Genomic DNA, 24,452 nt, shown 5'->3' with positions numbered 1-24,452 from the left:
TGACTGCCATCATGAAATTAAAAGACGCTTACTCCTTGGAAGGAAAGTTATGATCAACCTATGACCAACAGCATATTAAAAAGCAGAGACATTATTTTGTCAACAAAGGTCCGTCTAGTCAAAACTATGGTTTTTCCAATAGTCATGTATGGATGTGACAGTTGGACTCTAAAGAAAGCTTAGCACAGAAGAATTGATGCTTTTGAAGTGTGGTGTTGGAGAAGACTCTCGTGAGTCCCTTGGACTGCAAGGAGGTCCAACCAGTTCATCCTAAAGGAGATCAGTCCTGGGTGTTCATCGGTAGGACTGATGTTGAAGCTGAAACTCCAATACTTTAGCCATCTGATGTGAAGAGCTGCCTCATTTGAAAAGATCCTGATGCTGGGAAAGATTGAGGGCAGGAGGAGAAGGGGATGACAGAGGATGAGATGGTTGGATGGCATCACTGACTCAATGGACATGGGTTTGGCTGAAAACTCCAGGAGTTGGTGATGGACAGGAAGGCCTGGCACGCTGCAGTCCATGGGGTCACAAAGAGTCAGACATGACTGAGCGATGACCTGAACTGCAATTATTCAAACAATTTTGCTAAAATTGACATTCCTTAAGAAGAGGGTAGACTAGAAAACATCACAGTGGAAAAATGATATAGATGATCTTATTTGCAAAACAGAAACTGAGACACAGAGGACAAACGTACAGACCCCAAGATGCAAGGGCGGGATGAATTGGGAGATTGGGATTGACATATATACACTACTATGCACAAAATAGATGAGAGCCTACTGATAACCAGGGGGCCTTACTCAGTACTCTACAGTGACCTAAATGGGAAGGAAATCCAAAAAAGAGAGGACATATATATATGAATGGCTGATTCACTTTGCTATACAGTAGAAATTAACACAGCATTGTAAAGCAACTATATTCCAATAAGAATCAATTTTAAAAGAAAGAGAGAAAACACCACAGTGCATTCCACAGATGCTTAGCAAGGACGTACATACTGCAACTGATCCAGGATGGAAATGTGGCAGAGTGGGGGATACCTGATGGAGGGAATATGAGGAATATATGTAATGGCTGACTCATCCAGCTTGTCTTCATTTCATCTGGTGCTAGAGCATTCTTTTTTAAAAAATTTGTTTTTGTCACACATGTGTACGTGTCCTGTATGTGTATATATTCACACATATACATGCATCAAGTTGAAATATACAGTATATTTCTTACTGTGGTTGGCAGTCAAAAAAATTGGGAAAACATGACTCTGAAAGTAGAGTTCTGTAGAATGAATTTGAACAAGGAAAGGCTTGAATGTTTGCCAAAGAACACTAAGTGAGAGAGATACTCAGTAGATGAAAGAACAGCCAGGGCAGAGTCTACAGTAAGAGTCTAGAGCGAAAGTCTACAGCAAGATGACCTGCAGACCTTCCCAAGTTCCTGCGTAAACCTTAGGGTTATTTGTGTCTCCCTAAATGTCCTCTTTCCCAAGGCTCTTCAATTCAGTAATATCAAATGATGCTGGAATTTAATCATTTCCTATGTTCTTTTGTATTTTTAAAAAACTGTCTTGGATTATAGTTGATTTACAATGTTCTGTTAGTTTCACAGCACAAAGTGATTCGATTTTAATATATATGTATATTCATTCTTTTTCAGACTCTTCTTCCCATACAGGTTCTCATAGAATACTGAGTAGAGTTCCCTGTACTATACGGTAGATCCTTGTTGGTTATCTATCTTATATATAGTAATGTGTATGTGTTAATTCCAAGCTCCTGATTTATTTCCCACACACACACATTTTCCCTTTGGTAACCATAAGCTTGTTTTAAGTATCTATAATTCTGTTTCTGCCTTGTAAATTCTAAACTGTGTTGCATTTGGAACACCTAATACACCTAGCGCTGCCTAAGAAGGGTCAAATAACTGGCAATTTGAGGTGAGGTTGCAAGCTGTCTTTTCTTTAACTTATCTCGTTAGTTATGTCTCTACATCATTTTCACTAAATAAATCCAGCATCAGCAAAGCTAATGGCTGTTTTATGATCATGCCATTAATGATGTTGACATTAAAAACTGTGATGAATGTTAAAAATAATTTTTTACATACAGCAATTTTATTCTATGTTAATTTCCTATCTCCTTAAAATTATGCAGACTTCAATTAAAAGAACATAAAAATTTCCCAACCCCTTCAAATTTTATAGCATTAAATTAAAATCCAATAAGCAGCCTCCACCCATGCCCCCACCGTCATCACTTTAAATTAAAAAAGAAAACTCACTAGGAACCCAAGGTCTTTAGGCAGTAAAAGCATTCCAATCAGCTACACAAAGCGTTTATTGTGGGATAATGTCCATGAATAGTTAAAGGCCCACTGAAATATCTGAGTACATGTTTTCTTTATATAAACTTATACTGGGAGTAGAGAAGGCCTTCATTCATTCTGAAACTTGGTGACCTGGAAGTAGGCAGTCACAGAATATCTCAAGTGTATATTCACTTCCTCTTCTGCAAAAATCTGCTTTTCCCCATACTCTACGGTTCTCCAATTTCCCCCATCACATCCTATTTTCTGCTAAAGCTACTTGAAGTCATGTTCATCTCATGTTACTTGCTCTAGAATTACTCTAAAATCCTTTCAGATATGTTACTATATTAGGAAAAGGGAATTGAAACTTTCAGAGTCCTATCTGGGTATCTGCAGTTGCTCTGTCAATAAAGCCATGTGTTGATTGCTTACTAATTGTTACTGATGAAGTGTTCAAAGCAGTTTAGGAATTCAACCCCAAAAGCTGCATGGATATTCTAGAGAAACTATTCTCTTACTGCCCAGGAAGAAAATGGACTCCATGCTGAAAGGGGAATAATAATGAACTTGACCCTGTGCAGCTGCCTTCCTATCAGCCAGTCATATGACCTCCCTTGATTTCAAGACAGCCACTTTTAGAAGATGGTGTAATTACAATACTATATTGACCAAGTGGGTGAGTTTAACTGCATTGCTATTGTTTAGGACTAGCTATTTTTGAATCTACACCCAATCACACAGCGGATATGCATGTTCCACCTCCTGCCGTATGCTACTCATAGAAAGCTTCTTTTTGTCCATCTGTTTCTCAAACAAAACCACTCAGGGCTCCATCAAACCAAAAGCAATCTGTGTTTTGGGGATGGAGATAGTGGGCATGTGTCCAAGCCCCACGCTTCTCTACAACAGTCATTGAACAGTATATGGGACACTAATACATGAGACCGTTTCAGGACTGAAGCCAAGAACCTTGGTTTCTAGTCTAAATTCTGACACCACCTGGCCATGTGTCTTTGGACCACCCACTTGAACTTTCTAGGTCTTAGTTTTCTAAGTTATAAAATGCAGGGGCAACTTTAAAATGCAGTTCAACTTTAAAATTTTCTTTTATATGGATAAGGAAATTGCAACCCACTCCAGTATTCTTGCCTGGAAAATTCCATGGACAAGAGGAGGCTGGCAGTGGGCTACAGTCCAAGGGGTTGCAGAGTCGGACACAACTGAGCGAGCATGCACAGCACATGCAGCTGCATAACTGACAGGTTTACAGTGGCATCTTTCACTCAGACCAACCCAGAGCACCCACAGAACATTTGACTTGCTTCTGCTTATTCCGCTACTGGCTCAACAGATCCAATCCTGGTCCCTGCGAAAACCTACTTCTTCCTTCCTCAATTCCAACCAATAACTTAATAGTTCAGAGAGAAATAATGCTCTCCCCACTAGAGAGATTTTGGTGGCCATTACCCTTGTATGTTTCTATCTTACTTTCTCATTTTTATTTCCTTCCTCTGAGTCCTGCCAAGGAAGATAACTCTAAATTCATTTATCCTGGACTATGGGTGTCCCTTTAGTCTCCCCCAAACCCACAGTCTGAATCCACTCCTGACATCTTGATATCCCCATTTAAGTAGTTGTGGAAGAAACTCGATCACCTACATGCGAATGTAGCAGTCAGACAGTCTCCAAGTGGACAGATGAAGCACGTACTGCTGCTGCTGCAAAGCTGCATCAGCCGTGTCAGACTCTGTGCGACCCCATAGATGGCAGCCCACCAAGCTCCTCCATCCCTGGGATTCTCCAGGCAACAATACCGGAGTGGGTTGCCATTTCTGCCTCCAATGCATGAAAGTTAAAAGTGAAAGTGAAAGTGAAGTCGTGTCCGACTCTTTGCGACCCTATGGACTGTAGCCTACCACGCAGAGAGTTGGCTATAGAGTGATGCCTCCTTACATCCACATAAAAGGACCTGCTGGGTCATACCTCTTACTTCAACCCTAGAACAACTTAACCCAACATAAATGTGTCCCCCCCACCTACTTGTTGTGACACCCTGACCACCACTATGCCCCATTATGCCCTGACCCTTCTGGCTCTAACTGAGGTGTGACACAATCTTTCCATGTCCCCAGAACTCTCCGTGATTAGTCAGATAGTGTTCCCCATCACCATTAAGCTGTCCACAGCACAGTCCTTGAAACCTCGGAGAATATTTCCTTACATGGCAAAAGGGATGTCAAAGGTATGACCAAGTCAGGGGTCTTGAGATGGAGGCAGGGGAAGATCCTGGGTCACCCGAGTGGGTCCATTTTTATCACATGGATCCCTGGAAGAGGGAGGCAAGGAAGATCAGCACCAGAGGAGGAGATGTGGCAATGGAAGCAGGAGCCAGAGTGACCCAGTTGCTGGAAGGGTGCCGTGAGCCAAGGAATGCAGGCGGTCCTTAGAAGCTAGAAAGACAGGGAAATGGACTGTCCACAGGGGCCTCCAGAAGGAATCAGCACTGCCGACACCTTGACCTTTGAACTATTAAGTCCATTTCAGACTGCTGACCTCCAGAACTATGAAGATCATAAATGTATGTTGCTGCAAGCCACTGAATACATGGCAAACTGTTATAGGCAGCATTAGGAGATTAGACTTCCCTGGTGGCTCAGACGGTAAAGCGTCTGTCTACAATGCGGGAGACCTGGGTTTGATCCCTGGGTCAGGAAGATCCACTGGAGAAGGAAATGGCAATCCAACTCCAGTACTATTGCCTGGAAAATCCCATGGACAGAGGAGCCTGGTAGGCTACAGTCCATGGGGTCGCAAAGAGTCAGACACAACTGAGTGACGTTCCTACCTACCTACCACGCTCTCCAAGACTGCTCTAGGTACCACTATCCCGTCTCACCAGATCCCAGCACCTTTCCTTTGTCTTCCTGCTTTTTCCCAGGGCATGTTTACTGACCACCTCCTGTGTGCCAGCTCTGTGTTCCATACTGCTCCAAACAGGACAGCATGGACACACTGTCCACAGGTATGAAGCCGATGATCAGACCCAAAGTCAATAACGGCAAATGACACGAAAGCTACAAAGGAGGCAAATAATGTTCTCCATGGACTGGATCTGTGTTCTCCCCAAAACTCATAAGCTGAAGCTCTAACCTCCAACGTGAAGGTGTTTGGAGGTGGGGATTTGGGGAGGTAATGAAGGCATAAGCTTAGAGTTCTCATGAATGGAATTTGCAACCTTATAAAGACACAGGAGAGGACGCAGCAAGAAATCGCCAGTTTGCAAGCCAGGAAGAGATTCCTCACCAGACACTGAAATGCCAGGCATCTTGATTTTGGAATTATAAGAAATGAGCATCTGTGGTTTAAGCCACCCAGTCTGCGGTATTTGTTACAGCAGCCCCAGGTGAGTAAGACATTCCCATGGGAGCACATTGTGGGGCCTGACTTCATCTCTAGAGGAAGGAGGCTTAAGATAAAGACCTGAAAGAACAGGAGGCTTTATCCTGGAGATGGGAGACAAGCAGCCAGCAATGAGCCCTGCAAGCAGAGGAAAGGTCGGGGCGAGTTGTGAAAAAGGAAGCCAGAGGAGAAGGCAGACCCTATCAGATCCAACTACTATGCCACGGCAAAGAATGCCTTTTTTTTTTTTTTTTTGGTTTTGCTTTTGCTTTAACTTCAATCTAAGGAGAGGGGTTTTAAACAGAGGAATTACAGGATATCTGCAAATATCACGTTCCTGAGATGAAATCAGAGCACAGACTCCAGAGCACAAGGAAAACATCGGATTTTTCTTTGCAGTTTTGATGAAATGTGCAAATATTTCCCAGGCAGAGTACCTCTTAACCCACAGCTTTGGGATAAACCTTTATCAGAAACAATCCATCTTTTGGTGAGCTGGCCACAGAGCAGTGCCCCAAGGACATGGAATAAGGAAGAAAACATGCCTAGGAGAAGAGGGGAAGCGTGCATTCAGGACAGCCCCTGGTTGGGGCAAGCTCCCAGAACTTGGACCTTGGGTGACCCCCTGGAGAGAAGCCCAGACCCCAAGTGAGCAGAGCAGGTGGAGTAGGGTGGCCCACTTTTCCTTTCACTCCTAGCTGGAACACCAGAGGGCTGAGCCTTGGCCTCCACCACAGGAATGGACATGATGTTGTCCTTGGCTGAGTTCACAACCTCACAGAAGAGATGCCACCCTTCAAGGGTGCTGAGAAACCGTGCCAGACATGCCTTCCAAAACTTTGAGGAGCATGAGGCCAACTGCCTCTGAGGCCGGCTCTGCCCTCTTGGGCATCTCAATGCCTGCTAATTCCTCAGTGGAAAAGAATCCACATCGGAAACAAATTCTCTCCGATTTACTTTTATTTGCCTTTAAAGCAAGTATCTGCTGCTAGTCACAAAGTGTACTGCACGTACGCTCGGTCACTCAGTCAGTTTGCAAGCCATAGACTTTGAGACCCCGTAGACTGTAGCCCACCAGGCTCCTCTGTCCATGGAATTTTCCAGGCAAGAATATTGGACATGCCCTGGGAAAAAGCAGGAAGACAAAGGAAAGGTGCTGGGATCTGGTGAGACGGGATAGTGGTACCTAGAGCAGTCTTGGAGAGCGTGGTAGGTAGGTAGGAACGTCACTCAGTTGTGTCCGACTCTTTGCGACCCCATGGACTGTAGCCTACCAGGCTCCTCTGTCCATGGGATTTTCCAGGCAATAGTACTGGAGTTGGATTGCCATTTCCTACTCCAGGGGAGCTTCCTGACCCAGAGATCAAACCCTCATCTCTTGTGTCTCCTGCATTGGCAAGAGGATAAATATATTTGCCAGCTTGGAAGCCCACAGTCACAGAAGTGAAACAGAAAATAGACAACTGTATAGATGTTGATCCAGACCCTAAAACTGTCACTGAGCTCCCCCAAGGCCAGGCCAGGCCTTCCCAGGACAGGTCAGGCTTTGCATGAATGTGCTAGTCATTGTTTTGTGACATGGCTATGGACTTATCAGGCACAGTGGTTTTAAGGGGGATAATAACACTAAATACAGCATCCAGCACATACCATTGCCAAAAACTACATAGAATCATTCATTATTGACTGTGCAAGGCACTTTAAGTATGCAACTTTAACCTAAAGCAAGTTCGCTACCCATTGGGAATTGAGAATTTTTAGATGTTAAGTTTAGAAAATACAAATGAAATCAGTGCATACAAAGAAACACGCACTCGTAACATTTATTTTCACAGGCTTATTTAAGAGCAATGAAACAGAGACATGATACAAATGCCTATATCTGCCCCGTGAATGTTCAACCTCATTTTGTTTATTCTAGTGGTTCTCTGAAATGGAGGGCTTAGACCCTGAAATGAGGAGGAAGTCTCCTCATGTTTGGCCTTGGCCATAACCCACTAAAATATTATTTTTAATTTCTCTAGGAAAAAATGATTTCACAGACCCTGAGTTTAAGAACTGGAACTCCATAACACGGGGGAAGGTAGCTCCCGTGAGCTAATATCATCCATCTCATACTTTTCAATACCTGAAGCATCACTGTTCAGTCCAATCCCCACATCTCCTAATTAAACAAACAAGAGAACAGAAGCCTGGTTTTTAGACTGGAGATATGTTTATTAGCAATGAGGAGAGAGTTCCTGGCAGGAAAGGTTACTTAGAAAAGCTATAAAATCATTTTTTCCAGAGGCTTTCAAAAAGGAAGAAATAAATATATCTGCTCAAGTTGGTTTTGACATAATCATGCCTAGAAGAGGTTGAAAAGAGACTCTCTAAGCTTTCATTCTCACCCCAGAGCTCTCCTTCTGTTCACACACACAAAAGCCCAACCTCCCAACAATACCACAACTTACAGATACCCCATCACTGATGGAAGCTGAGCCCCCCTTCAGAACCACCAGACACCATCAGATCAGAACACAAAAGATCTGTGAGCAGAGTACTGAGGGAAGTGTCACTGTTTAATTCCAAGGTCACATTTCAGCTGTCCTGACTTGATTTAGGCAAAGAAGATGCACTAACTTCCTATATCCTTGTGGGAGTGAGTCCAACCTTCCCTTTTGCAGAACAGAAGTTTCTGAGGCCAGAGTCAGGCTGCCAGAGAGCAGCATCTAATGCAAATGAAGAAAGCTTCTCTTCGATGCCAGCCAAAAGGAGGGGCCAGAAGGCTTAGAAAGCTCTAATACACAAAGTCTACAAGTTTAAATTTGGGACTGATGTGCTGCTGGTAGAATCTATCCCAATGCTTAGACTAATCTTCTGAAGCAGTCATTTACAAAAGTAAGCCACAGTCCTTCCCCATCCTCCTTAGGTAGGTGGTGAATCCCGGTGGGTCTGCCAACTACAGTTTTTGTGGTATGTGTGGTGAAGACTCTGTCGGCTACCTTCTGGACAGAGGGATTCATTCACATCACCACTCCTGTTAAGGAATAACTGGTTCTGTGTTTCAAGGGAAAAGATGCCAACTTTTCCCAAGTTGCATTTCTCTGAAGTGGGCAACCATAAAAGAATCCCTGATGGGAAACCAGGCAAGTAACCCTCAACTTTTCCACTCATTTGTGATGACACAGAGCACAATAAAAATGCTCAATGCATTTGAAAATATAATAAATATTTCATAAATTTTTTATTAACAAAAAATTAAAAAGACAGATGCATCCCTATGTTCATTGCAGCACTATTAGCAAGACATGGAAGCAACCTAAATGTCCACCAATAAATAAATGAGTAAAGAAGATGTGGTTCATACATACAGTGAAATACTACTAAGCCATAAAACATAACTAAACAATCCCATTTGCAGCAACATGGATGCAACTAGAGATTATTGTACTAAGTCAGAAAGAGAAAGACAAATGCCATATGATGTCCCTCAAATGCGGAATCAAATATGATAAAAATGAATCTCTCTACGAAACAAAAACTGACTCACAGAGAGAACAGACTTGTGGTTTTAAGGAGAATCGGGGGGAGAGGGAGGGATCAAGTGGGAGTTTGGGATCAGCAGATGCAAATGAATACATATAGAATGGATAAAAAGCAAGGCCCCACTGTATGGCACAGGGAACTACATTCAATATCCTGTGACAAGCCATCATGGAAAAGAATATGAAAAATAATATGTATATTGGGTTGGCAAAAAGTGTGAGTTTTTCTGTTACAGAAAGACCTCAAAAATTTTTTGGCCAATCTAATATAGGTATGGGCTTCCATGGTGGTCAGACAGCAAGGAATCTGCCTGCCATGTGGGAGACTTGGGTTCAATCCCTGGGTTGGGAAGATCCCCTGGAGGAGGGCATGGCTACCTACTCCAGTATTCTTGCCTGGAGAATCCCCAGGGACAGAGGAGCCTGGCAAGCTACATTCCATGGAGTCGCAAAGAGTCAGACAGGACTGAGCAACTAAGCACAATACATGTGTAACTGAATCACACATTAACACAACATTGAAAATTAACACAACATTTCATTGTGTATCAATTTTACGTGAATAAAGTTAAACTTTAAAAAATAGAGTAAGTGTTCAGCTCTGTGCCCAGGAAAGAAGATCCTTTCAGAAATATAAGGAAAGAGGAAAAAAGAATTAACATGTTTTAAACATCTTCTGTATGCCAGGTCCTCTGCTGGGCCCTATGATTACTTAATTCAACCTTCATGACAAGCCTATGAAGTGATTAAGGCAAGTATGATTCTTCTCTTTTTCATGGAATAGATAACATATCCCACAAATTAAGCCAATGAAGGCTGAAGAGCAGAGAAGTTAAAGGCTGGAGTTCACAAAGTGAAAAGTAGCAGAATTAGGAAACATACGGAGAACTCAGGTCCTATCTATCACCCCACGCTTCCCCTTAACACCCTCCACTCATTACTCTTCCCTTCTGCTCCCACCATCCCCACTCCCATTCCACTTCACCACATTTATCTCTAGAATGGAAGCAAGATGGGGAGGCAATATCTCAGTTGCAGAGCCCCTGCAATGAGACTCTATTTCTACTTTTTTTCAAGCTTCATGCCATTGCAAAGGTTATTTAAAGTCCTAGACTCAGTTTCTCTATCTGTAGAATGGGTATATAGGTCAAAACTATGTGCATTTCAGAGAGAAGAGGAAAAATATATGCAAAAGTGGTTTAAAGTTAAAAACTCAAATGTGAGGTTCATTACCACAAAACCCTACCCAGACATGTTCCACAGCTCTTCTACCACGGGAAGCTCAACATGAGAGAGAACAGTGGACACTAACGTGTTCCTTAGAAGAGCAACCAGGTTACCCTCTATTAACTCATGGAGTGGCAGAGACAGACTCAAGCCCTCTGCTCATGGACTGGAGTTGTCTTATTCATGGCACCACAGCAAAGGCACGGGAAAGACATCCTTAAAGGCTTTGAACGACTAGAATGACTATGACAGTTGGTCATCTCCAAAGATGACCACTCTTAGGCATAGTCCCCTCCAAGACTGGAAACAGGTTGGTCCTGTGAATCCCTACAACCCATAAAACATGGCAGAAGTAACAATCTTCCACTTATAGAACTTAGCCTTAAGAAGGTCCAGAAGCTTCTAGTTTTGCCCTGAGACACCATGTAAGAGGTCCTATTCGAAAGACCAAGTGGAGTGAATCACAGAGCCAGCCATCTCAGCAACCCTGCTGAGCGTAGCCTTCTGGCCATCCCACCGAAGCACCAGACATGTGGGTGAGTCATCCTGGATACTACAGGCCAGTGGAGCGCCCGGAGGATGGTAGCCCCAGCCAAAAAGGAGCAAAAGAACCACCCAGTCAAGCTCAATCAACGCAGAACTGTAAGAGGAAGGAAGTACAATGGAAGTTCTTCTAAACCCTAAGCTCAGGAATTGTTTATCAGGTAGTAAAGGAAACAGTACCAGTGGAGAAGGAAGAGGAGAGGGAGAGCTACCTTCGTCTGAACCGTTGCTATACACCTCATTTAACCTTCACTAACACAGGGTTTATGCTTCCGATTCACACACGACGTTGGGCGAGGTAAGTTATCTAAGGTCGAGAAGACATGGATTTGAAACCCAGCTATGACCACAAAGCCCATTTTCTTAGTAACTGTGTTATACTTTTCATAAAACATATGATAAAATTACTGGTCTTTGATGAATCATTGGAAAACTGGGCTAACAGAAAATGTTGCTAATTATTAGATACTTATTTTAAATAACCTAAGTGGAGCCCATGTGTTATAGTGAAAATAGCTTTTCAACTAGGAGCCTGGAAACTTGAACTTGACTTCTGACTTAATCACCAGCTGTATAAAAATGAACACACAATTTGACTACCAAAAGGTTCCTTTTATGAAAAATGAAAATAATGTCTTAGATTTCTGCGGTGGTTGTGGGATCAAAATGATATGCTTAATAAAAAGAACTTCTGTAAGCCAAAAAGGAAAAAAAAAAGTCCAATACAAATGTGAAGAATTGTTGAATTAAGTTGACATTTCTCTATTCCATAGTTATCAGAGACATTCCCAGTTTCAAACTGTGTTTTCTTGCCTCCTTGCAAGATAAATGTTCATATAATTACTGTTTTGTTTCGAGAGCTTTGGGACACACCCCTTTTTAAAAATGGGGAATAAACTCAAAGATAACTATAATACATCAGTTTTTATTAATATTTTTGGAGGCAAAGTTGTAAAAAGCAGAAACCTTTTGACTTCTAATGAATGTCTATATTCCTCATCCCTTTGATCCACTGATTTATAGGAGTTTTGTTCCTAGGGGACGGGGGTGGGAGCAGTAGCTTTAGGCAAAGTGCAATGAGAATACTCACAATCTTTAGGCAAAGACAGGTCTCCTCCTGGTACTGGATACCAAAAAAGAAGTGCGAAAGAGATGATGACTACAGATTCTGTCTGGCAAAAAGCAAATGTGTATATGAAGTTATCTGCTCTATTGAATGAAATCAGATATAAGAATTCTCATAAAGAGAAAGAAACTCTCCGCTCCTTGGGTAGGCAGTGGCAGCTAAGAGCATTACAATATCCCCTGAAGTCATTGCCTAGAATTCTTTTAGCAGTTTTTGTTTCGAAAACCAAATGGTGTCACTGGTAGTCTCAACAATTTATGGGACATTTTTCATCAGAAATAAAACGTATACCATAATAAGATAATGCATGCCTAAAGCTTATATTATAGAGTTAAAAATAAGAGTTTTATTCATGAACAAATTATGTGCCAGCTCCTGAGTATGAGATGACAGGTGGTAAGGAAGATGCTTCTCTTATTAAAGATTTAAGATTATTCTTTTCCAAAGGCCTCAAAGCATATATATTTTCTAGTATGTGAACAAACAAAATATCATGGCTTCTACTGAAAAGTGGAAGGAACAATGGTAGACTAAAACTAAATAAAGCAATCTGCTTATGTTTTAATGCTTAAACATAAAAATGTTTAAATAAACCAAGAACAAAGTTGGACATATAATCTGATCAGTCTGATTTCAAATATGCAGCTTATTTTCTGAGTAATGGTACTCATATCATATTTGCTAATAAAATATGTATAATATATACATGTGTTTGCTTATACTTATGTGACATATTCTTATCTGTTCATTAAACAAAATGGAATGCTACCCACTCTTCTTAAATCTAATTGCATAGAAATAGAAGCTGTGAGTAAGCAGTGAGACTAAATCCTTCATTAAAATTAAAAATCCCATTAGGAAAAGTTGTGCCTACAAAATACAACCACTATAGATTGATTACGGTTGATTCAGCATGCTTTTGTTCTAATCTTCCTCAAATTGTTTTTTTTATTATAAATATTAATAATACCTTGTTCATGTTTGCTTTTCTTTTTATCAAAGAACATTCAAGAGACTCTGAAACTTTCTCTTAAATCTGCATATAAAAAGGCAAGTCAATATTCTCACAAGCATATTAAAATTGTGGTTTAGAGAAAGAATGACAAAGATAAAAATCTTGAGGATACTATAATCATCTACTTAGGAAATTAATGTGGCCACACAAACTAGTAAAGACATTTGGCCTGCATTATTATCTACAATATATGAAATGGAAGAAAAATATATATCCTGTAGTTGAAAAGAAACAGCAAAACTTTCTGTTGAAATCTAGCACACTAGAGGCCATTCACTGACAACTGTTCCCAGGTAGGTATCTCCTCCTAAGGGGTGCCTTCTCTATTTGTTTCCCTTATCCTCCCTTCCTTCTCTCCTAGATTCATGTAGCAACAGCAAGTCAGCGAATCCTAACCAACCAAACAATAACAATAGCTGGACAAGTGAGCTGGAGTCATAATAAGAGTTCCATCTTTACCCTTTATAAGCCATTGTCTATGACACACTGGTGGAGAATACACAGTGCTCACCAAAGGAATGGACTGAGTGGGGGTTGGGTGGGATCTGAGTAGCAGAAGAGCTGGGGATAATTACTAAAATAGCCACAAATGTGTAGCACTAAAAACAAAACAAACAAAAAAGGAAAAGACTGATTTTGCAATTATATAGTAATTTAGCCAATAGTGACAGCCAAATGAAGAAATCAGGCAACAACCTAAAAGTCTATAGCCTGAAAGAGTTGATATGCTCAAGGACACTGGTTTATTTACAGATTACAAGTTAATTTCACAGTGAGGCATCAATGGACAGAGATCTGTCAAGCAAGAAGTATAGACAAGACACATATAATAACACTTATATGTGGAATCTAAAAAAATGGTACAAATAAACTTATTTACAAAACAGAAAGAGTCACATATGTAGAAAACAAACATGCTTATTGGGGTTGTGAGAAGAGGGATAAGTTGGGACAATGGGATTGACATATATACTCTACTATATATAAAACAGATAACTAATAAGGGTCTACTGATAGGGAACTCTACTCTGTAATGACCTACACGAGAAAGACTTTAAAAAAAAAAGAGTGGATAAATGTACATGTATAAATGATTCCACTTTTCTGTACAGCAGAAACCAACATAATACTGTAAATCAACTATAGTCCAATACAATTTTTTCAAAAAAAGCATAACTCAGGGTTTTCAAGGCCATGAGCAGTGCAAATAAGCAATATAAGTGGAGAACCAAAAGGATTCAGATACTTTTTGGAATTTCAAACAATAAAAGAGAAGAACATTGAGAAGTACTGAATATTCACAACTACTTTGAATCATTTGCAAGCTTTCAAATACATGAACAGAGTAACAATAAGTACAGCAATGGAAAGAGGTAAATATAGGGAATGAATGAGTTATCAAGCAGTTAAATGTATTTATATTCATAAATATATAAGAAAACTGGGAATCTTATCATAATTAATTGCTCCCATGAACAATTTTAGAGAAAAAGCAGCAAAGCTTTTCATTTTATACCCTGCATGATTCTGCTGCCTATATGCGGGGGAAAAGGTATTAAGAACATTTCTCAAAAATAGAAAATAATCATAGAAAAGGAAAAATCATTATTCTGTGTAATCTTATGTGAACAGCCAAAAGCCAGGTGCATGATTTCCTGCACACAAATTAAACAGTATATGCAGATGAGGAACAGACCTGGAGTCCAGTCCTTGGAGACCAAACAGACAAGTGATGAGACTCAACTCTGTAAGCTGAAATCTCTGCCTCTCCAGGGATGAATAAGCTCAAGAGACTGGCAGCAAAATTGGTGTGACTCCTATACTGTGCCCACTGTCATTTCCAATAAAGCTCCCCATGATGAGGAAAACCAACATAAGTGCCCTTTAGCCAGATTCCCAACAGCAGAGTGTGGTGTCTTCACTCCCTTGGCAAAAACAAGCCACTTCCAACTCAGGAAGCTCTAATAGCTGTGTTGGGTCATTTATGACAATGTTATACTAGACACATGATTTAAAATAGCAAGACTGTGTTAAGTTCGTTTTACTGAGGAAGTATTTAGACTATTGGGCATCCTCCCCCAAAAGGTACATGCCTGCAAAGATACCCGTTTCATCAAGTTTTCTTTGCTTTTGACTACCACCTGGAAGATTACAAAAGTTTAGAAATAGAAATTGCTAGATAAGGCTCCTAATGCATAAGAATCTTAAAGTTTGAGGCCATCCTTGATTCCCCATCTTGGCAACTCGTTTCCATTTGGTCATTGGAAAAAAAAAAAGAATGGAGGTTCTTATACACTAAGAACTCACAAAGTCTCTCTCTTCTTTCCCATTCCCACTACACGCCCCAATCCAGGCCTTCATCCTGACCTGCCGCCTCCTCATTGTCCCGTGTTCTTCCCTCATATCCCTCCCACTATGCACTGTCTTCAGGTTCCTGCTCCTAACATCTTTTACCCATATGACTCCAAATCATCCATGGCCTCCAACAGCATTTCCTGAAACAGGATCCCATAAAAAATGGACTCAGCGATCAAAAATATTTTGTGAAACTCTTAAGAAATGAACAATGCAGATTAGTGTATTAAAGCCCCTGAGAATGTCTGCAGGAAAGAAAATCTGTTTAACTCTCTCTCAGCTTTTCTTACTTTTCAACCATGGGGACTTGTTTGGGCTAACACATCTACAACACCCAGCAGACCTACCGTTCCAGGGAGATGTATTTTGGGAAAAGTTAGCCCAGAGGATTGAGCCCAGGTGGCTTAGCACACATGTGCTGACCATTGTTGCTGGGTCCCCTCTACTTCTCCATCTTCAGCACCCCTTCTCTTCTGGGGCTGCTTGAAGTGCCTGTCTCAGTGCCAAAGAGCAAGCCCTCTCCTGCCTAGATCTTCTCCCTCTTTTTAATCTGCTTTTGGGGTCAGCTATGTTCTCCTCCCCACTCCTTCCTCACCCCCAAACCCAGAAGCCTATCCCATCCACCTGGTCCTCATCTACCATTTCATCTTCCCACTTCTGCTACACTGATTTCCTTCACTAAACGTTTTTGTTATCTTACAGGTATATTTCTTATTCCATCTAGATAATAAGCTCCTCTGGGACATCTGCATCTTAAAACTAATTTTTATAACTAATGACATTTTTTTAACAACTCACTACAAATTCATGAAATCTGGGGCAAGGTCTTGTGCAGGACAAGTGTTACACATGGTCTCTTTGAATGGAAATAAAGTAGATGTCTCCAAATATGCCAGTGTAGGAAGAGGAAGAGGGAGGTCATATTGAGACAGAATGCAACTTTCAGAATAATTAGAATTTAGCAGAGTGGGTAAGAGGTGTCTATAAAGCAGCATCAGGGTTCCAACAGTTCTAGAAAATCATTCAGTTCAGTTCAGTGGCTCAGTCGTGTCCGACTCTTTGCGACCCCATGAATCGCAGCACGCCAGGCCTCCCTGTCCATCACCATCTCCCAGAGTTCACTCAGACTCACGTCCATTGAGTCAGTGATGCCATCCAGCCATCTCATCCTCTGTCGTCCCCTTCTCCTCCTGCCCCCAATCCCTCCCAGCATCAGAGTCTTTTCCAAAGAGTCAACTCTACGCATGAGGTGGCCAAAGTACTGGAGTTTCAGCTTTAGCATCATTCCTTCCACAGAAATCCCAGGGCTGATCTCCTTCAGTACCAAAATGTCTTAAGGTGAAAACACAGACATAAGGCAGTGTACCCCAAACCCTAAAATGGACTGTCCAATGAAAAAGAGGATACATTCCCTCATATGATCTGAGGCAGACGTGATGACATGCAGGAAGAAAAATGACTGTCATTTTGGAGTATGTTAACCCCCAAATCCGGAGAAGGCAATGGCATCCCACTCCAGTACTCTTGCCTGGAAACTCCCATGGACGGAGGAGCCTGGTAGGCTGCAGTCCATGGGGTCGCTAAGAGTCGGACACGACTGAGCGACTTCCCTTTCACTTTTCACTTTCATGCATTGGAGAAGGAAATGGCAACCCACTCCAGTGGAGAATCCCAGGGACAGAGGAGCCTGGTGGGCTGCCGTCTATGGGGTCACACAAAGTCAGTCACGACTGAAGTGACTTAGCAGCAGCAGCAGCAGCAACCCCCAAATCAGAGAATTTACTAATTCCTAACACTTTAAGGTTTATGACCAACCCAGACAGCATATTAAAAAGCAGAGACATTACTTTGTCAACAAAGGTCCATCTAGTCAAGGCTATGGTTTTTCCAGTAGTCATGTGTGGATGTGAGAGTTGGACCATAAAGAAAGCTGAGCGCTGAAGAATTGATGCTTTTGAACTGTGGTGTTGGAGAAGACTCTTGAGAGTCCCTTGGACTGCAAGGAGATCCAACCAGTCCATCCTGAAGGAGATCAGCCCTGGGAGTTCATTGGTAGGACTGATGTTGAAGCTGAAACTCCAATACTTTAGCCACTTGATGTGAAGAGCTGACTCACTGGGAAAGACCCTGATGCTGCGAAAGATTGAGGGCAGGAGAAGAAGGGGATGACAGAGAATGAGATGGTTGGATGGCATTACTGACTCAATGGACATGAGTTTGGGTAGGCTCCAGGAGCTGGTGATGGACAGAGAGGCCTGGCATGCTGCAGCTCATGGGGTCGCAAAGAGTTGGACATGACTGAGCGACTGAACTGAACACTTTAAGAAATTCCTAAGCTTCCTCAGGTTTTCCTTTTCTTCCTGTAGTCTAGTTAACAAATATTTATGAAAAGCCTACTGGGCATCGAGAACTGAGCAAAAAAGACAAGTGAAAATGTATCAGGAAAACTAGTATAGACTCTGAGATAGACTAGAATCTAGATATAATCTTTTAGAAGAGCAAAAGTTTCTATTTTCTGAATAAATGTTTTGGTGAAATAAAAAGAAAATCCATGTGAAATAGTATATTAATGCAATAAGAATGAGATCACCTGAAATAAGTCACAAAGCAGGAAGTGGGCAGAAATGTGCAATGGCAAAGGTGTGTGCTTGTTTCTTTTGAGAATTAATGACTTTCTGTTGAAGAATGGACACTGGTTGCAGTGCCTCTTCAGCCTGACATGTTGCCTGACACATGGTAGGTATTTAATCCCAGTCTGTTGACTAAATTAATGAATAAACAAGTGAATGAAAGATGGCAGGCAAGAAAGCCTTCTGGCAATGCACAGAAATTCTGTGTTTGGCTAGAATCCTTTTTGTGCTGGAATTTCTTTAAACTGGGCACAGTGGATGATGAGCTGCAAAGATCAACCTATGCTTTCTCAAGAGACTACCTGTCTCCTTTAAAATATCATTATGAATGATTAAAATTCATATGCCCAAATATTTAGATAGCCTATGGGATTCTCTTTTTGTGTTACAGTGATTCAGGCAAATTCAGGATTCCTAAGATAAAAACACCACTTCAAAAATCTGAGAAGACAGTTCATTTTATACAGTCTCAATAGGAGAAAGTGGAGAGTGACAGTTGAGCTTGGACATCTGTCACCTGGGAGGAGGTGGGAAGAAAAGCATTACAATATTAGAATATTAACATGCTTAGGTGAAAAAAACAAGATGTGACTAAAAGAAAAAACAAAAGAGGAACAGTTTGGGAGAAGTCAACGTATCAGAATTTGCATCACGTGAAATGTGTGTTGAATCTTGGATTTGACTCTGATGCCGGTAGTCAATAATCCATGCTATTTTAAAATGCCACAGTTACCATTTGGCAGACACCCATGTGTGTTTACAAACTTGATATGAACTACACTACAGAAAAGTTTGGTCACTTTAATGTTAAGCAATAGAAAAACAGAAATAAATTCAAAATAATCATTGATGATAATATGGTCCTTAGAATAAGGAAGAACATTTCAAGGGAAGTGAGTAAGATATTTTCTGTGGGGGCATGTACAGTGAGAATGAACAAAGACTTGAGAAAGAGAAGAGAATGAATTCCTCAGTGGCTGCTTAACAAAGTCCAGTCTTTTCTCTCTTTTCTATAATGCTATGAACAGAGCACAGGGGATCAAGAGATTGTTGAACCCCAACACAACCCTGGATAATGCAGTTATGAAATAAATCACTTTCAATATTTCCAGACAACTCATTCAAACACCAGCAAAAACCACCTAATGAAGGCTTTTCTGATAAGGCTGACACTCTCCTTTGCAACCAATAGTATTTTGTTAATAATACCACTGTGAAATTTAAGTTTACCTTTATCCTATCTCTATAATGGGTAGAGATATGATAAAATAAATAACATCTAAAATAACATCTCTCACAGATATCATATTCTGCTTTTAATAAAGGATGTGTCTGATACACACCAGGGCTTACTAAGTGACAGGTGTCTTCATTATGATGAAGTTTCTTACTATTATGTTGTAATATTTTTTCACATCAACACATCCTCTCTCCCACCTTGAAAGCTGAGAACAAACTGTTTTTATCTCTTTGCATCCCCTGTATCCCAGCATAGTGCCTTTCACAGGATGAACTGAATGTTAACTGAAAGTTTCTAGGTTTACCTGTGAACCCTGAAATCTAAACTGTTTGTGCTCAAAGAGAGAAACAGGTACCATCTACCGTCATACTTGCAAAAGGCATGTTCTCCTTCAGAAAGTAGCTGCAATGGCTTTAAACTATAACTCTCCTATAATGGTGACCCTCTTTATGGTGCTGGGAGACAGTTCAAAGATGATATAGATGTGAAAAAGCAGTTCTGTGGCGTTCCAACACAATGGAAAAACCTTAAAAGGCCACATCAGAGAGCATACACTAATCTTCTTGCATATTAGATGTCGTCCTAAGCCCATGAATGTATACTTAGAATGTATATGTTAGAATTTATACTTAATGCTTTATAAATGCATATTGTTTTCTCTTTTATTAATAAGGAAACCAAGCTGAGGTTATAGAGATGAACAACTTTGCCTCAAATCACATCAATAGTAAATGATGGTATCAGGATCTGAGTCCAAGTCTACAAGACTCCTAGGCTTAATCTCTTAACAATTTGCCAGGTAACTTGCAGTTATAGCAACACTCTGAATCCACAATCTGTTTAGGAGTCACAGTCTTACCTGCAGCTCTAAGTACCATGACCTATTCCTGACATCTTTCAACACAGCATATGATGATTCACTTCCTTCCCTTTATTTCAACCCTCCCTAGCTGTCAGAGAACCTGAGAATCTGGGTTCAGAACCAGAAATTTCCTTAATATATTTGTGTGCTAAGTTAACATCAAGTAACATGAAACAGCCATGCTCTCTGAGATGAGCAATGAATTCACAGGGACAGCTTACTTAATTCACTGCCATCTAAGAAGTCTAAGCAGGAGGAGACATGTGAACAGAGTTACTGGGAGAATGAAGGTTGGAAGAGGGTAATATTTAGGAAGAAACAACGGTCAGAAGCAGCAGCCTTTGGCAGCAATACTATAGGACTTCACTGCAGCAAGAAAGCCTCTCAAGCACCACATTCTGTGTCCTCTAAACCACAGCTACAGGAACCCCGAAGGGCAAAACCATCAGATATTTGAAAGGAACACGACTAATGGACTAGATGAAATGGCACAGCTCTGCAGAAAAAGCAAAGAGGCTTGAACCACAGAGCCTGGTCTCTAAAAATGCTCAACAAATATTTATTGAACAAGCAAATCAGTAATGAGGGTTTAGATTAGAGAGTCATGGGGAAGCCTGACAACCCTGCAGGAGGGTGATGTTAGCCATCATCACGGTGCCCACAACTTTCCTCCACTCGTGCCTCTCACATTAAACAGGAAAATCAGAGGAGGATGCCTAGGGTTGGAATCAATCATACCTCTCTGTAAACTTCACTTGAAATCTCAAGCACCCAACTAAAGCTACAGAAGTCCCCCTGTTAGAGGGTCCACTAGATGCAATCAAACTTCATATATATATATATATATATATATATATATATATATGTGTGTGTGTGTGTATATATATATATATATATGTTTTTCATTGACATACAGTCAACCTAAGCATGTAAGTTGAACTCTAATCTAAATGTTTTAACATCTAAGAATTAAAAATAATATACAGGAATGCCAAATACAGAGTATCAGGGTTGAAAAAACAGATTCTCCACAAAAAAAAAAAAAAACAAAAAAACCTTAAAACCAAAATACCTACACATCAAAAGTTTTCCACAAAGCCCTCATGATACCAAACAAGAAAAAGCTTCCTTGGGTATCTCATTCTTTCCTAACAACAGACCTTACTCTGTGATTACTTTCTTGGCTTATCTGTTATCTAGTTAGTGGTACCCGCAGCCAGCCTCTGGCCATATTTAGCTCCTTATGATATACCATCTTGCTTGTAAATCTTCTTTGAATAAAAGTTTTCAAAATGACAAACAAGAGGCCTCATATGATGTCTGAAATGCCAACCAAATTTTCTACCAGTTGGCATTCTTGACATCGTTTTTGGAGGGAAGTCATGAGTGATATTCACAGCTGAGACATGAGAAACAGCTGCCCTCCATGTTGAAGAATAAGAAAAAGGAACAAATCTACATGAACAAATAAATCTACATGAAGGCCTTCTGCACATTTTCCCTATAAATGATAAAACAGAGAAATTTCTATTTATCCACCTGTTTCCAAATATAACCCTAGTTTTCCAAGTAGTGGCTGGAAAATAAAACCCTGATTGTCTTCATATGGCTCAGACAAGGCACAAAAACTCTTAAGTTTTATGCTCTAAATACAGAAAATTGCTTCATTTCTAAAGTAAATATATGCCAGAAACTTGCGGATATCTCAAGAATGCCTTGTAGCTAAAGAAAGCAACATCATTGCCTACTCATTTTGCTTAATTTGCTAGTCTCTCAGCAACTTTGCGCTAACACTTTCATCCTATTTTAGATCTTGGCATAAGGCAAAGGTCCAGAGCCCAGAAAGCCACCTCCAGCGGCCAGCCCTCTCAAGATGGAGCGTCTTCCCAAGATGCCTTTCAGCTAATGCCCATGTTCCATGCATTTCACTTATCTTCCTCAAGCTACATTCCAGTAACTAAGCTTCATAAGCTTCTTCTGAATTGTTTACTCTGTGTTTTAAAGCTCTGTCAGCTGTTGGGATGATCTGCGAGATTCTTTTTATTTTTGGTTAAGCGGGATTGGCGAGCCTTATTGGGCCTTTTGGTGGAATCCCTACTATTGAAAATTCCCACTGCTGGGATTAAAGGAGATAATGCCTGTGAAAGCCTTTTGTAAACTGTAAAGTCCTGGTCGAACGTAGTGTGCTGTTGTAATATTAACCATCATGGCAATAACCACAATCCAGCTTTAATGGAGGCTTTAAAATGACCACAGCCATTTGGGCCTTGTCTCTGCTCCATTTCCAATCCATGTCCTTGGTTGGTGTCCAACACAGGAGAGCTCACAGAAAAGCTTGGTTGGCATGAACAAATGAATGGCTTAAAACATCACATCATTTTCCAAATTAATATCCACATGTAAAATGAAGCTAGACTATTTAGATAGTGAAAATATTCTGCCCAAAACACTAAGGGGCTCAGAAAAAAACTGCAGAACCAAAACTTACTTTGAAGAAAATTTCACTGATAATAAAGCTGGCCCTTTGCGCTCAGTATTGGAGAAGAAGGGAAGGGAGACAGACAGGTACAGGAATTTCTATGAGCCTGCAAAAATTTCTTTTAGTTCACAATAGCTTAGAGGAGGAGGTTGCCATCCTAGAGAAGGGAAGGGATAAGGATTTTGGATGGCTAATGTGCAAAAACACAGAGGTGGTAAAAGCTGGTCCAGTATGGAGCATCCCAAGCTCAGGCTTATTCCGGGGTTGTGTCTCCTTGGGTTGCAGAGGACCAGCTCCTATGGGAGGAGGTAAGAAGCAGTGAAGTGGGAGGAGAGGAGTCTGCTAAGGAAGAGGTGCTGAGAGGAAATGAATTATTTTTGGAAAATGTTTTCCGGAGCATTTGCAGGCACAGTTCAGGTCATGTTATGATCTATCTGAAGTCTACCTCTGTGTGAGGAGGTGGGGGCTGGCAGTGGAATGGAAGACCATAGCGACCAGAAAATGTTGCCTTGTTTATGCTTCTCAGCAGAAGCCATCTCAACAGAATCAAGAACAGAAACTCCGGCGAGACTGCTAGACTCAGGAAAGCAAATGCAGACACTTTATGCCCAGAGGCTAAGGTGATTCAAACTGTCACTTTTGGCTAAGGGGTGGGGTGGGGTGGGGTAAGGTGGGGTGGGGTGGGGTGGGGTGGGGTGGGGTGGGGTGGGGTGGGGTGGGGTGGGGTCGGGTGGGGTCGGGTGGGGTCGGGTGGGGTCGGGTGGGGTCGGGTGGGGCCTAGAGCTGGGAACAGTAGCAGGAGGTCTGCAGGGCTCCAGTGGCTGGGAGGGCCCCTGCACTAGCCTGGCCGCTAAGCTCCAGAAAATATCACATTTCTGCCCATCAATCAGCATTAAGCGGCTTTGGGGGCTGAGCTTTCAGCACAGGCAGTTGCCAGTAGCAACAGGGCACACACTAGTAGCTCCTGGTGAGCTGGGGAGACAGCAACCAGTGAGGGGCTGCCAGGGCCAGACAACCTGAGCTGGGTAGACAAGATCAGAGACCATTGGTGATGGGCCTGGGGGTACCGGGATGGAGGCAGGCCTCAGGGGCCAGGAGCGGTGCCAGGCAGCTGGCCCCTGGGGATGGGGGGCAGGGTGAGGGGGCTAGGTTGAAAGGTTTCTGGTGGCACAGCATTGCCAGTGCCAAGTACAGTAGCCTCCCGACCCCCCTGGAGGGGCCTGGCTCTGCTAGCCCAGGACACAGAAGTCAAGGCCAAGAAGCAGGAAGAAGCACTGGTCCTCAAGTTCTCAAGATCAGCCCCTTCCCCCGCCACCCCTCTCCCTTCAGGAGTCTCTGGAGAACGCCAACGTGGAATTGTGTCTGCACGTGTGCTTGTTTTCATTTGCGCTTCCAGCACAAAAACAAGGCCCCACAGGTGGAAAGGAGGGTGTGTGTGTGTGTTGTGTGAGGCTCGGACTGCGTGGGAGCGGGAAGGGGGATGAAAGCACACATCGCGGCTCCCACCCACAGCCTGAGAGGCGAGTCCAGGTGCAGGCGCTTGGGGAAGAGAGCCGGAACCTCATGCCACCTCCGAACTTATCCCCCTGACGTTGGGATCCGGTAAGGTGGAAAAAGAAGGGCGACAGTGAGGCAGGGCGGTAGAGGGCAGAGATGGACCGATGAGACCACAGAGGGAGGCACTGAAGCAAGGAGTCCACGCGGACTAGTGGGAGGAAAGGGGCCGAAGGGTC

At 41.9% G+C, this 24,452-nt stretch overlaps 1 protein-coding gene across 8 annotated transcripts in view; it reads right to left on the bottom strand.

Moving 5' to 3' along the window:
* Nucleotides 1-24,452, bottom strand: part of NCKAP5 (NCK associated protein 5) — a 1,138,328-nt gene that overhangs the window by 635,959 nt on the left and 477,917 nt on the right. The window lies entirely within an intron of this gene.

This window comes from Ovis canadensis, chromosome 2 (genome assembly GCF_042477335.2).
Source record: "Ovis canadensis isolate MfBH-ARS-UI-01 breed Bighorn chromosome 2, ARS-UI_OviCan_v2, whole genome shotgun sequence".
NCBI lineage: Eukaryota > Metazoa > Chordata > Mammalia > Artiodactyla > Bovidae > Ovis > Ovis canadensis.
The sequence above is the reverse complement of the archived record's forward strand: the minus strand, read 5'-3'. Positions and strand labels throughout refer to the sequence as shown.